At 32.6% G+C, this 14,643-nt stretch overlaps 1 protein-coding gene across 1 annotated transcript in view; it reads left to right on the forward strand.

Moving 5' to 3' along the window:
* LOC145280031 (ras-related C3 botulinum toxin substrate 1) overlaps positions 1 to 14,643 on the forward strand; it is an 88,351-nt gene that overhangs the window by 25,535 nt on the left and 48,173 nt on the right. The gene's annotated exons all lie outside the window — the stretch shown is intronic.

The following is a 14,643-nucleotide window of genomic DNA, read 5'->3' on the forward strand; positions in this document are numbered from 1 at the left end:
GTAAATTTCATAAAGCTATCCGACTCGTGCCGTTATTTAAAACTATAGGGTCCAAAAAGTCACTGAAGGGTTTTGAATTTAAATAGATTCTTTATTTTTTATATCTTTCTGTAATTTTAACACGATCTGACTAAGACGTTGGGAATTTTTTTTAAAAAATACAAAAATTTCAACAGTTTTGTTTTTTTGTTTTTTTTTAATGAAAAATAATCTTTTCAATGTTGCCCATTTTCAACTTTGCATATTTGTGCTCTTTCCAAAACATTATTCATGACAGATGTTTTCATTCAATTCTTGCAGTTTTTTGGGTTTGACATTTTGAGGTCTGCCTGCTCATGGAATGAAATAAGGGAGTTAAATCGTAATCCAGAGATTCTGCAATCTGTCATGAATAATGTTTTGGGAAGAGCACAAATATGCGAAGTTGAAAATGAAAAACATTTAAGACATTATTTTTCATAAAGATTGTTTGAATTTTACATTTTTTTTTTTTTTTTTTTTTTTTTTTTTTTTAATACTTTCCCAATGTCTTAGATGGTGGTAAATTACAGAAAGATATCAAAAATAAAGAATCTATTTAAGTTCAAAACTCTTCAGTGACTTTTTGGACACCCTGTATAAACTGAATATGATGATGAAGCTCATATATAAATTGCAGGATTGCATCTTGTTGAGTCATTTCTGGTAGATGAGGTAATGTTTGCTTTTCTATTAAGCAGGAATAAATGATTTTAAGGTTGCTCTTGTATTCTTGTCCGGGGTTGCCAAATTAGCCTTTTTAAAGCCAAATTTCATGAATTTGACTTTTTTCAGTGTCATGAAATTTACACACGTCTGTACACCATACACACACATGTAAATTAGATGGCAAAATAAATCTCTTTGCTCCTTTTTTTTTTTTTTTTTTTTTTTTTTTTAAATATTTCTAGATGATAAGGATAATATATAAGTAAAGATACTAATTTTTAATCCTGCACAAAGAATGTCTTCAAAAGTTGTCACGATTTTTGAATGGAATCAAATAGTGGTAGTGTTTGTGGCTCAATGGGTAACACAGATATATTTATCTTTAGACTTGGAAAGGATGTCTGGGGTCCAAATATTTATTGTATGGTAAATATTAGTCAAAATTACACTCTAGTCCTTACTTGCTCTGTACATTAAATACATTGAGCTTTCTAGTCGGAAATATGTCTGATATATTTGTAGGTAATATTAGATTGAACCATTACATTCAGATGGACTCTGTAACAATTCAATACGATATAATATATATACATTTAAATAAAAGGGGCGGAAATCTCTCAAAAGCTCTTTCGACTATCATCTCGTCAGGAGAGAATCGATAGTATAAAAAATTAAATAAAAATGTCGAAATAAAGAGCAAAAGGGGGGAACGAGTAAACAAATACTAAAAGTGCCAGAAAGACGGTTAAAAGTAAATTTAATTGGTGAAAAGCGTTTAAAATGGCACCACGATGGAAGGACAAAAAAAAAAAAAAATAAAAAAAATAAAATAAAATAAAATAAACAAAAAAAAAAGGGTTATCAAATTTCCCCGAAGAGATTCAACGCCTTCACCGTATCCTTCTGCCGTTAAGAATTAGTAGCATTTTCTTAACGTAATCCGCACGATCCAAAATAACACTCCCGCACCTTGATGCGGATCTTAACGATGAATCTAAATTCCGCAAACTTGGTCCTGCCGAGGTGGCAGACAATACTTGCAAAAATGAAATCAAAATGCAAAAACGTCTTCTTGCATTATATAAAAAGAATATTTTTTCTAAAGACGTCTATGATAGAATTAGACCTTCTGGGTCATTACGTCCCAGACTTTATGGTTTACCTAAAATACACAAGCAAGGTGTTCCACTGAGACCTATCCTGTCTATGGTAGGTTCTGCCCAACATGCGTTGGCTCAGTGGCTGTTGGAAATTTTGCAACCGGTGCGTGAATTATTCACTACGCACTGTATACCTGACTCCTTTCGGTTCGTTGAGTATTTACGTGGGTTAAAATCGGGTTCTGAGACATCCTTTATGTGCTCTTTTGATGTCTCTAGTCTTTTTACCAATGTGCCATTGGATGAGACTATCCGTATTTGTACCGACGCGCTGTATGGTGGTCGCCTGACATCTCCTCGGTTTTCGAAAGAGATATTTATTGAATTAATTACAATGTGTACGAAAACAGTGGAATTCAGCTTCGCTGATGTTATGTATAGTCAGGTCGACGGGGTTTCAATGGGGAGTCCACTTGCCCCTACCCTAGCGGATATCTTCGTCGGGTACTATGAATCCGTTCTTTTTAGTTCGGGAATTAAACCCACAACATATGTGAGATATGTCGACGATACTTTTGCTATGTTTTCATCAGAAAATGAAGCGTCGGCATTTTTTAATAGGTTAAATTCTCTTCATGGGGCTCTACAGTTCACTATGGAAAGTGAGAAAGATAACACTCTTCCCTTTTTGGATGTTCTTGTTGAACGTTCGAGAGGTGGTTTTCTCACTACAATTTACAGAAAGCCGACTTTTACTGGTTTGTACGTGAACTGGTCTTCTTTTGTACCAAAATCGCGAAAAATCGGCTTAATAAGTACTTTGGTACATAGAGCCCTTATGATTTGCTCACCTATTAAATTGGACTCTGAACTGGACAAGATCAGGGATATTTTCATCAATAATGGTTATCCTTTAGACCTTATTGATGATTGTATAAATAAAAAGGTTGTTGACTTCAAATCCCTTAAACCATTCGGGCCTTTAAAATGCCCTGTTTACTTAAAATTACCGTGGATAGGGGATAATGCCACGAAAATAACCAAACAGATTGTTAAAAGCATTACTAATTGCTTTTATGCTGTTTCCTTGCGGTTAGTGTATACTGTTAGACCTGCGTTTCCTCCTTTTTGCAAGGATAGTTTGCCTTACGTCCTCAATAGTAACATTGTATACAGTTTTTCATGCCAGTGTGACGCTGGTTACGTGGGGCGGACCTCCTTGCATTTGAGGACTCGTATAAACCAACACGTTCCTTCTAAAATTAGACAGGGTAGAGCAGGGTCTATGAATCTCCCTTGCTCTACAACTTTGGACTCTGCTATTGGCCAACATTTGGTTGATAATCCATGTTGTGCCAATCAGTATAAAATAGAGTGGTTTGAGGTACTGCATAGAGCGGACTCCAAAAATCATTTAAGAATTTTGGAGTCTGTCTCTATTGCCTTTCGTAAACCATCTTTATGCCGGCAGAAGGATACGGTGAAGGCGTTGAATCTCTTTGGGGAAATTTGATAACCCTTTTTTTTTTTTTTTTTTTTTTTTTTTTTTTGTCCTTCCCTCGTGGTGCCATTTTAAACGCTTTTCACCAATTAAATTTACTTTTAATCGTCTTTCTGGCACTTTTAGTATTTGTTTACTCGTTCCCCCCTTTTGCTCTTTATTTCGACATTTTTATTTAATTTTTTATACTATCGATTCTCTCCTGACGAGATGATAGTCGAAAGAGCTTTTGAGAGATTTCCGCCCCTTTTATTTAGATATAATATATATATATATATTGCACAATCACGTTGACACCGGCTTTTGCCAGATCAGAGGTTAAGCAATGCTGAGCCTGAGGGTGACCATTTGGGAAGATTAGGCACTGTATGTACTGTGCCAAGTTGTAGAAATTTCCAGGTTGGGGGCGCATTAATTCACTGGGAGAGATGCACTCCCAGTCTTCGTTAAGACATGTCTAGGAGAAGGAAACTCTTATGTAAAAATCTGCGGTCTACTGTGTATTCTGTCCTATGGCAGTTATCTGCACCGACGGAGGTTAGCAGTAATATCAAGAAGTGTGGTTGGTTCTACATAAAACTTCACTACTTTAAACCAGTCATCTGTATGGATTTCCGAGCAACTTAGTTGTGGCGGAACCTCATACGTCGAAATCGATGGGAGTCCATTATGTATATATGTAACCTTGTCGGTCTCTCTCTCTCTCTCTCTCTCTCTCTCTCTCTCTCTCTCTCTCTCTCTCTCTCTCTAGAATGGTCTCAACTAAACTATGTGCATTTTTGATCCACAAACTTGAAATGATATATTCAACCCTGTGAAACAAATTCAATTTCGTTTTTAGCCGGTAAAAATAACTGCTAAGAGGTCAAAATTGGAACTTGGCAGGCATAAGTCAATTGAAAGTGCTTCTCTACGCATGCACAAATTAAAGTTTTGATTTTTATCTTTTGTTAGCTCTGATGGGAACAAATAATGCTGGCGTGCTAAATGTTTTGTAGTTGATGACACTAAAGATACATTTTTTTAACTTTTGAAATAACTATATATTAGGTACAATATAATAATCAATAGAGAATTGACTGTATAATAAGTACAAAATCTGCATAAATCAAAATATATATTTAAGCATATTTTATGATGGCAATGCCGGGCGGCATGCTAGTGCACGTATATATATATATATATATATATATATATATATATATATATATATATACACACACACACAGTGTTTCATGGTAGACAACTAATGATCCCTGAAATAACATTAGGACTATTGTGAATTCCAGAAAGCAAGATGATACCGCAATTGCAGGTGATTAAATGACTTGCTGAATAGTTTTCCAATGAATGATAAAAAATTAAATAAAATTTTTTATATGGTTTTAAAGAGTAAAAATACTTCCAAAACTATATATATATTGACAATTAAGCTACACAAAATTTTCAGCATTTCATCCTTATGAGGATTCATCCGGCTATGTTGCTTTGTGTTTTTATATATTCCTGTGGTACTGGGTTTGCTAATCAGCCAATCAGATTCATTGTTATTTACACACACATTTATTATAGCCAATGGGTGTTCGTTTATCAGGAAAAGGCTCATGTGACCTATTTCACTTGTTTCTTTGACCTTTTTTGGTGGGAATCGGCTTCCTCTTTTATTTGTGTTGGGAACTGACCTAGTTTTAATCTATATACTTTTCACTTGCATTTTATTTAATAATAGTGTATTTGTTTATTTATTAAGTATCTATATATTATGATAGTGTGAGTTATTTTCTGTGTCACACTTACATCCTGGTTATTTAATTGTTATGTACTTCCATTTCTTGTCATTAATAATTTTACTAAGAATTCTTCTATAAGTTTTGGTTTCAGTTTCGATTATAGCTGAAGGAATTAAAGTTATGTGTTTTGTTTTGATTCAAGCTAATGCACCCAATTCATATGGATATATTTTTTTATTTTTGAAATTGCAACTTTATAATATATAAAAATCGATAGAACATTAACTCTATAATAATATATAAAAAATCTGCAAGAATTAAAATAGCATATTTAAGCATACTTTACAACCGTGCCAGCTTGGATAAATACTTTTTCAGTTTTAACAAAAGAGCTACAATAATATCGGAGCATCTCCATTTACACTGAACATCTACAGAATGCCAACATCAACATATTACATATGAGTACCCTGTGGAATTTCCACGGGTCCTGCTAGTTATTTTAATTATGATTATTTTTGTTATTTATTCATTTTTTTTTTTTTTTTGTGTGTGTTTCTATCCTAAAGTTTATTTTGTGTCTACATATGTTTGCTATTTCACTCCTACAGTCTAATAAATTTTTGGATTCTTTAAAATTTAAGATAGCTAATTTTTCATTCAAACAGTCTACATGGGTCGTCTAAGTTTCTACATGTGCTGGCCTGCTGTACTATTTTCTATGTTCCTTGAGCTCCCAGTTGTGGTTTGCTAATGCTGTTTTTATTCTGTTTTTCATTTTTAAATGTACTTCCGTGGTTATGTTTTTAAAATCTAGAGAGATCATTCGTATGTAATATTTTTGTTATTCGGGTTTTCTTTGGCAAATATTGTGGCCTTGTAAACTATACTTTTTGTTAGGTATTTATTTAGCAGTGGACAGAGTGCCTGCGTTCTACATTTACATTTTTTTTTTCTTAGCGTTTTTTTATTTATTTATTTTTTTTTTAGCATTAGCATCATGACTATTTCTAGTAATTATATTTTTGTTCTTTGTGTTATTTTTTGTTATGTTAGTCACATTTTTAAAAATTTTTATTCTTTTTTATTGCTCTCATTTAATATTTTATTATGTCCGTTAATTTAGTATTAAATAATGGGAGCAATAAAAAGAAAATAACAAAATTAATAAAGTAACCGACATAGCAATAACACATAGAACAAAAATATAATTACTAGATATAATGTTAAATGTTGCATTATATTTTGAATATAAATTTATTATAATTCGTTTTACACAAGTTTTCATTTAAAAAGACATCTATTAAAGATCAATATATTTTAAGACATATTTTGATAGTTCATTTCTTTTTTTTTTTTTTTTTTTTTTTTTTTTTTAATAACTTTGGTCTCAGTGTCAACAAAATTGTGTATGTATAGTAAAATAGGGCTATTGTCATATAATCATAAATGAATAACAAATTTTATTTATTATATACTGTTCAAAAAATAGTTATGCAAATTAGTCTTAGAAGTGTTTTGAGTATTTGCTTTCTACTCCTATAGTATTTCAAAAGACTATATCGTGTTATTGATTTAAATAACCAAACTATTTTGGTGGTAGTATAGGTGTGGTAAATATAAAAATAAAAACTTCATTTAGATTTATGTATATTATTTTTTTTTTCATTAAATGTTGAAATGATATTGATTAGTGGGTTGGCATCCATCCTTTGCCTGGTAGTAAAATACACTTAAATATATTTTAATTCATGTAGATTTTGTATTTATTATTATAGAGCCAATTCTCTATTGAGTATATTATATATAGTACTGATTTCAAAAGTAAAAAAAAAAAAATGACTTTGGTGCCATCAGTTAGAATCGAAACCAAAACATTTAGTATTTCAGTTGCAATGGCTATTATTTGAGCTATCGTCAGATAAGAAAGATTTAAAATTAAACCACTTCAAACTATGAATAAATTTGCACATAATAGAAATATGTCGGCAAGTAGAAATGAACAGTTTGCTTTTAAACTTGTCAACTGTATGCATTATTAATCCATCCAAGCAAAGATTTTACTTGTTAATAAACTATCCTTAGTGTATGGTTACTGTTTAATGTTAATTTCAGTGTTTTGTGACCAGTAGTTCAGGATTTTATCGATTTTAAATATTTAGATACACACACATACATTTACTGTTTTATTTATATAGATTAAAATAAGAGTTGCCCAAAGAAAGACTGCGTGGTTAATGACACGGACTGAAAACCTGTGTGTTAAGTTCAAATCAAATTTGTTCCACAGAAACGCTTTCATGAAACTCACACTTGACCTTGTTGAAAAGTAGGTAGATAAAATGTATTATTTTCATTTAACCTTTGTTATTCTCACCATTGCTATGGCATAAGTAGTGCAGATTCTAAGAATAAGATAAGTGTTATTAAAAACAAACTGAACTAACGAGTTTATTGGAAGCAAACTCGCTACAATGATTTCATGTTCTATTCCACAAATGCAAGATCAGTGTCGATCAAATTTTCCTGCTGTTGATCTTGATGAGATTGAAGGAATTTCAACGTTTACTAGAATATTTCAAACCAGTTGATTTTATTGAAGACTAGCATTTCAGCCCGGCGTTGGCCGAGTGTTTGGAGGTGTATGTTGAGCAAAAAAAAAAAAAAAAAGTGGTCAATTTTTTTAACTTTGACCCCTATTATGACCCCTTAAAATTTGTTTTGGGCTCAAATCAAGTTAGATCCATGTCCAAGGAACCTATATCTAAAATTTCAAGTGTTTAGACCCAAAATTGTTGGAGGAGTTTGGTAGAGTTCTCAAAGGTCAAATCGTTGAACTTTGACCCTTTAACAGCCAAATGTCTGGCCGGAAACCGGTCACAAAGATTTTCCCCAAATCTCAGTACCCTGTATGTCAAATTTTGAGTCTAACTAGACTAAAAATTGACAGTTATTGCGTAGGGAAATGAACACACACACACAATCACTTTTATAGATATATAGATAATGCACATTAAAACAAACCCCCTTGTATTATTAAAATCCATCCATACAACTTATAAATCGTAAGTTCCTTAAATAGGGTTAGTTATTGATGTAATGAATTCTCTTTACAAGATTATGATTGGCTAGTTAAGCCATAAATACTGACTTGTAGAACCACATGGGAGGCTGACGACTAAAGATACACCACAAGCCTCACTCTAAGGAATACCAGTTTCGACTATGAACACTTGTTTAATAAGGTGACTCACCAGGTTGTTGGAAAATGTAGCAAAACCCACTCAGTTACTTCAAACACATATATCCCTTTCTCCCGGGAGATATGTTACTTAAACTTGCTGATTTAATTTATTTTTTATTTATTTTTTTTTTCCAGTTAGCATAAGCTAATATAAAATCATCTAGTCTAATTTTTAAACTCAGACCCAAGTAGCATTTAAGCTGACTAATTAAACTTTGTTTTGGACTAGCCAATATTCATTTATTGTTTTATCGCATTATTGGTAATATAACATAGTTGTTTAGAGTATATTTAAAAACTCTGGCCCAGACGATTGCTAATATAAATCACTTTTAAATAATCACCTAAAAATAAATATCAGCAAGAGGAATAATCAATTTTAAATTGAAGGATATACTAGTGGTTTAGCTTGAGTTTTAAAGTGTGCAAACAAATTTATATAATTATAAAACTCAGACCAGCTTGCTTGGATGTTTAAACTGTCCATCCGGTTTGTGACGTCCGGTTTCAAAAAGTTTGTCTGTTTACCTATTTCATGGCCGCCTTGTCTTAAAGCATACACAAGGTCAATAACATTTTCTTGTTTTAATTTATTTTAACGTGTATGCCTTACAAATAAATCTAATTTAACCTCATTGAGTTAAAAAAAAATAAATAAATAAATAAACTTATTTATATATAAGTATACAATATATAACTATAATCATATTAATAACCATTTTTACTGCTTTTAGTGGCTTTCCTGTGAATTTTTTTTTCTTTCACTTAAAAAAAAAATATTTTCTCTTCAAGGAGGAGGGGGTAGAAACTTGGTTTTAGTAGTGCTTTATTAGGGCCTCCTTAATTTTAATTAGCGCTTGCAGTAGTGCTCTGGAAGCTTCCTGAGTCTTATTTTTTCACTCATCACTTAAAAAAAATGTTTCCTTTTAAGACAATAAAAGACAATATAATCTCAAAATCACTTTATTTTGAACATTTTTCATCTTACTCTTTGAGGCCAATAAAAATAAAATAAAAACTTCACTACCAGGCAGTATTGGATAGGTACGGCTAGTCTATTTTAAACTAAACTTGCATCTCTTAAAAACTTTCAATGAAATTTCTAATTGTCTGATATACCTTGAACAAAGCCAGGTCAAACACAAGCCAGGTTACACAATATGTAAATAAAAACGAACGTATATTTGATCGATTTATAAAAATACAAGTTTTATTAGAATGCTAACAAGGAGACTCAATATTGTCCGGAATTGAATGATGATCAATGTATGTTTCATGCTCCCATATTTTTATTGTCGTTGAAATTGGTGTAATCACCTTTTTTTTCTTTTTTTTTTTTTTTTTTCAATCAAATCAATTGATTACATGCTTCAGTCAGGGATTCGTCGCATTGGGCCAGGAGAAAGCTTCACATGCTTCTCCAGTGACTTAGTCCACATTAAATTATAGTCTACATTGCACTGTAGAGAACCTATGGTTGATTTTATAAAATTACTTTTTATATATAAGGTTGAAAAAAAAGTTATTGCGATTTTAAACTTTTAAATTCAGATGAACATATCTCGACTCAAACGAAAATTTATTGATCAAAATAAGCACCATCAGAATGAACACAATTTTGCCAACGCAAAACATGTATTTATGCTAGTAATGTAAAAATCTTGTGTTCTGGTGACGATGATATTGTTTAGGCTTTTTAAGCATTTCTCATGCAGAAAGTTATCGAGATGCTTGAAAAAGTGGTAGTCAGTAGGTGAGCAGTCTGGAGAGTATGGCGAATGAGGCAAAGTTTGATAGCCCAATTCATTTGTAACTTCTGCAGGATCAGTTTGGTAATGTGTGATTGGTCATTGTCATGGAGAAGAATTGTGCTTCTTCTGTCGACTAATGCTGGATGTTAAAGTTTCTGATGCATTTCATCCATTTGTTGACAGTACTTCTCTGCTATAATGGTTTCTTCTGCATTCAAAAAACTAATGGATGAGACCAGTCACAGACAACCAAACAGTCAGCATGACCTTCTTTTGGTGCAACTCTGACTTCAGGAAGTGTCGTGGAGTTTCATCAGCGTCCACTGAGCTGAGCATCGCCGGTTGTCATAAAGAACCCACTTTTTGTCACAAATCGCAACCTGGTCAAGAAATGGGTCATTCTTGTTGCATAAAAGAAAAGATGACATTTCATGATGGCGGTTCTTTTGGTTATCGTTCAATTCGTGAGGCAATTTTTTTTGTCTTTCCAATAGTGGTTGAAAATTCAGAAGTTCTCGAACAGTTGTGCATGGATTGGCTTTGACTAACGCTCTTAATTGATCGTTGTCAACATCCGATGGCTGACGACTATGTTTATCATGGAGACTTGTCGCCAACACAAAATTTCTTAAACCACCATTATGCTGTGTGTTCAGTAGTGGTTCTGGAGCCAAATGCTTCGTTGATATTGAATGTTTCAGCAGCTTTTCGTCCTAGCTTGAATTGAAATAAGAAAATTGTGCTTCTTCCCATCTTGTATTCAATGTTCTGAAAATAAGACATAATTGTCTTAAAACATAATTTAAACGATTAGATAGAGCGAAAAACGCTCTTTAAAATGATATATGAAGTAAAGGTATTATAATGAAAACTTAGTTAAAAATACATCATTTGAAATAAAAATTTAAAATTCTGTAAGAACTTTCTTCTCAACCTAATATAATTGCTTGAATTAAAGTTTAAAATGAAAGTAAAGTATCATGGTGCAATTGTGCTTTAAACAAACATTCATTTTGAATGCGCCCCTGTCCTATCAAAGAGCATACTGTTGCTTTTATGTTGAGCCCTTCAGCTTCTGTGGTAAAACTTCTCAAATGCACTTGTGATATTAGGCTGTGTAATATTAGACTTTGGTCAAAATCGCCTGTTCCTTTATCAGATTATTTCGATTATCGATACTTATCGGAAAATATTTTGATACTAAACCTATCTAAGAACACTGCCAGACACAAAGTACCTTTGTGTAAAATTTCATAAAAACCGACCCAGCCATTTTGGAGTCCATAGAAAACGAACCCATACAGACGCACACACTATTCCTTTTATATAATAGTAAAGATAATTTGTAAAAATAGATCAAGTACACTATAAAAAGTAAAACACTGTTTGTCAGAGATAAATTACACAAATCACTTGGATTTATTATATTTACTAATTTTTTGTAATTTAATGTCAAAACTATTAATTCATTGAAGATAAATTGCTAGTTTCTTAACTAGAACGAAAAGGCTGGACAAATGAATTATAAAAAAATAAAAAAAATGTTTAAGTAACATTTAAGTTTTCTACTCAAAACCAATGCATTAGTCGAATAGCTTAAGCATGAACACGCATTTCCTTTTGTTTAGAAAAGATTGGCTAAAGTTTTTTTTATATACAAATAGCTTCCAAAACACAGGTGAACAAAAAAAAAAGGTTGGGCAATTTTAAATGGCAATTCTGAGTGCACATTCTGAATTGTCCACTAAGTGTTGGTCCATGGCTGAATTTAAGAAAAAAATTCAATGTGTTCATTTTTGTCAGCAAAAAAAAAATACTGTTTTAAACTTTAGTAGACAGACATTAAATAAATAAATCGCCCACCACAGAAAATAGTAATATTGCATGATTTTAGCCTGGAAAAAAAAAATTTGAATGACACGAGAAAAAATTATATGCAGTAGAACCCTGGGATACGGCATTAAAAATTAGTAACAAAATACAGTACAGTATATAATACACATGTATATAATCAAATAACATTATAAATAACACCGTATGGTGGGGCAAATACCATAATCAGGAGCCGGAAAAACATTGTATTCTATGTCGTAACCTGAAAAAAACGAACAAAACGTATCCTAGGGCCAACTTATCCTGGGGGTTCTATTGTATTTGTAAATTATTGGAATTTTTGTCTCCCCCCCCCCCTTCACTGATTAGTTGTTTCCTCGTTCCTTCAGGGCCCCAGGGATTGGCTACAAGAATTTCAATTCCTACATCCTTAAAGGTCATGTTAGGCAGCCTGTAAAAACCTTCAAACACAGAGATTGAACTTTCGTGACAAGCTCTTGACAGCAGTCACTGAAAGTCTTCTAACTTTCACTGTTATCTTGAATTGAACTACTTCTCAACACAGCGCTAGACGGCAGTTAGAAGTTGGCCATTGTTCATTCCCAAATTCCTGCTTGCTTTACAACAAAAGTTCACACAAAAGTTTTGTCACCCAAACTCTTCACTCAGATAAGTTCTTGCAAAGCAAGTTTTCACAAACCTAACCTCTTCTTCCTTTCTGAACAGTTACCTTTTTTCTTGTATTATATACCGTTTTTGCTCACCCAGTAAATTTATTCTAAAATTATGCACACACTAGTCATATTCCTGTCATCCTCATATTTCTGTTTCGGAGATTATCCGCATTCCCACGTACAGAAATTGAACTTTTTTCCAGTGTAAAATTAATACATTGGTAAAAATAAAGGGTCAAATTTTGTATGTGTTTAAGTTTTATCAAAATAACCCCAAATGGGATATCGCAAATATATAGCGAAATTTCAGTATATTTACTCATTTTCACCCTCTGACATCGTTTGGTTTGAGATATTTAGCTTTTTTGTGGAGAAAAGCAAAAAGCTGGTGTCTCATGAGTTGCATGCTTTTTGTTTTTCGTTAAAAATGGAGAGACTTATTAAAATAAATTTCAAATTTTTTTTTTTTATGGCACATTACCATGGAACTGCTTCCCTACAAACTACAACATGGCTATCTTTAAATCCAATGTGACCCAATAATTGTTCTAAACTCTCTCATAAATAATGGCGCTTTGTTAATTCCATTAACCATTTCTTTTTTGCTTAAGAATCTATTCTCTGATTAAGGGATTTTTTTTTTTTTTCATAAATGGCAGAAAGTTGTATATGCTTTCAAACGGTTTTTTTTATTGGAATTTGTAAGTTAAGAAGCCTATAAAGTACAGATTTTTTTTTTTTAATAAACATTTGAAAATTTTAAATCAACTAAGTTTTCAGCAATGTATGCCTTCATCAGACCTTTTCTTTACTGGAGAGATGGTGTCACTAAAAAATCAGTGTGTGGTCTTAAACAGTGATTTCCTTTATTGTTTCAAATGTTCTAATCAAGACGGATAAAACTTTTTTTCCATGTGCCTAGCATCAGGTGGAATTTCCATGAACAATTTCTTTCCAAGAACTTCTCACCTGTGGAATACATTTACCTGGGACTGCTTTCTTACAAACTACAATATAGCTGTCTTTATATCCAACGTGATTAAATTATTGTAATAAACTGTTCCATAAATAATGAAACTTTATTAATTCCGTTAACTTTTTTTTTTTTTTTTTTTTTTTTGCTTGGTAGTCACCACTTAGCAAGGCCCAAAGGTCACACAATTATAAGGTTATGAATGTAAGGTGGTAGTCAAGTAATCGTTAATCGTTTAAATTGGATAAAATTTGATTATATATGGGGACAGCTTAACAGGAACTTGTTTACATTGGATTTGAAGGCTACCATGTTGTATTTAACTGGGAAGCAGGCAAAAGTGTTCCATAGGCGAGCAGTTTTAGGAAAGAAGCTTTGTTCATGGAATCTGTGTTTAGATTTAGGCACAGATGTTGGGGGAAATCGTATATAGTGGTTGTAGCTGTCGAGTTTTTGTGAAAGTTTGGCAAGGGGGTTGCATAGATTGGAATTCAGTTAAGCACTTATTTTCATAACAATAGAGCTGAGATAGGCTCGCAGCATCTCTTCTGTGGGAAAGATGTTGCAGGGAAGAGAAAAGGCCATCACCTATTAGGTTTCTAAACTAGTTTTGAAGTCTATCAAGGCTGGGTATGTCGCATTGAGCAGTTCCTGCCCAGATGTGGTAACACTACATTTTAGGGCATACCTGGCTCTTGTGCAAATAAAGGATTGCATCAGCAGTGAAATACCTAAATGGCCTTTTGTATTACAGTAGAATCCCTGGTTTCTTTTTTTTTTTTTTTTTTTTTTTATCGCTAAATTAAATAGCTGAAATGAAAGGCTGTGTATTTTTACTTTGAACAATAAAATAACTGAAATGAAACGCTATGTGTGTAATTTCAATGAAAATTATTCGTCTGCTGCGCGTTCGTTTGAAGCGCCCTGATTGGCTGATAGAGTATCGTACCGCTCGCCATGTTCCGGCATTTTCCGACGGATGTCGATCAACGCTCGGCTAAGATCGTGAAATCGGTGGGTAAAATACTGCAGGAGTACATTTTAGGGCATACCTGGCTCTTGTGCAAATAAAGGATTGCATCAGCAGTGAAATACCTAAATGGCCTTTTGTATTACAGTAGAACCCCGGGATATGATGGCCCTAGGATAC

The sequence above is a fragment of the Euprymna scolopes genome, chromosome 7 (assembly GCF_053919585.1).
Source record: "Euprymna scolopes isolate OS-2025 chromosome 7, ASM5391958v1, whole genome shotgun sequence".
Classification (NCBI taxonomy): Eukaryota; Metazoa; Mollusca; class Cephalopoda; order Sepiida; family Sepiolidae; genus Euprymna; species Euprymna scolopes.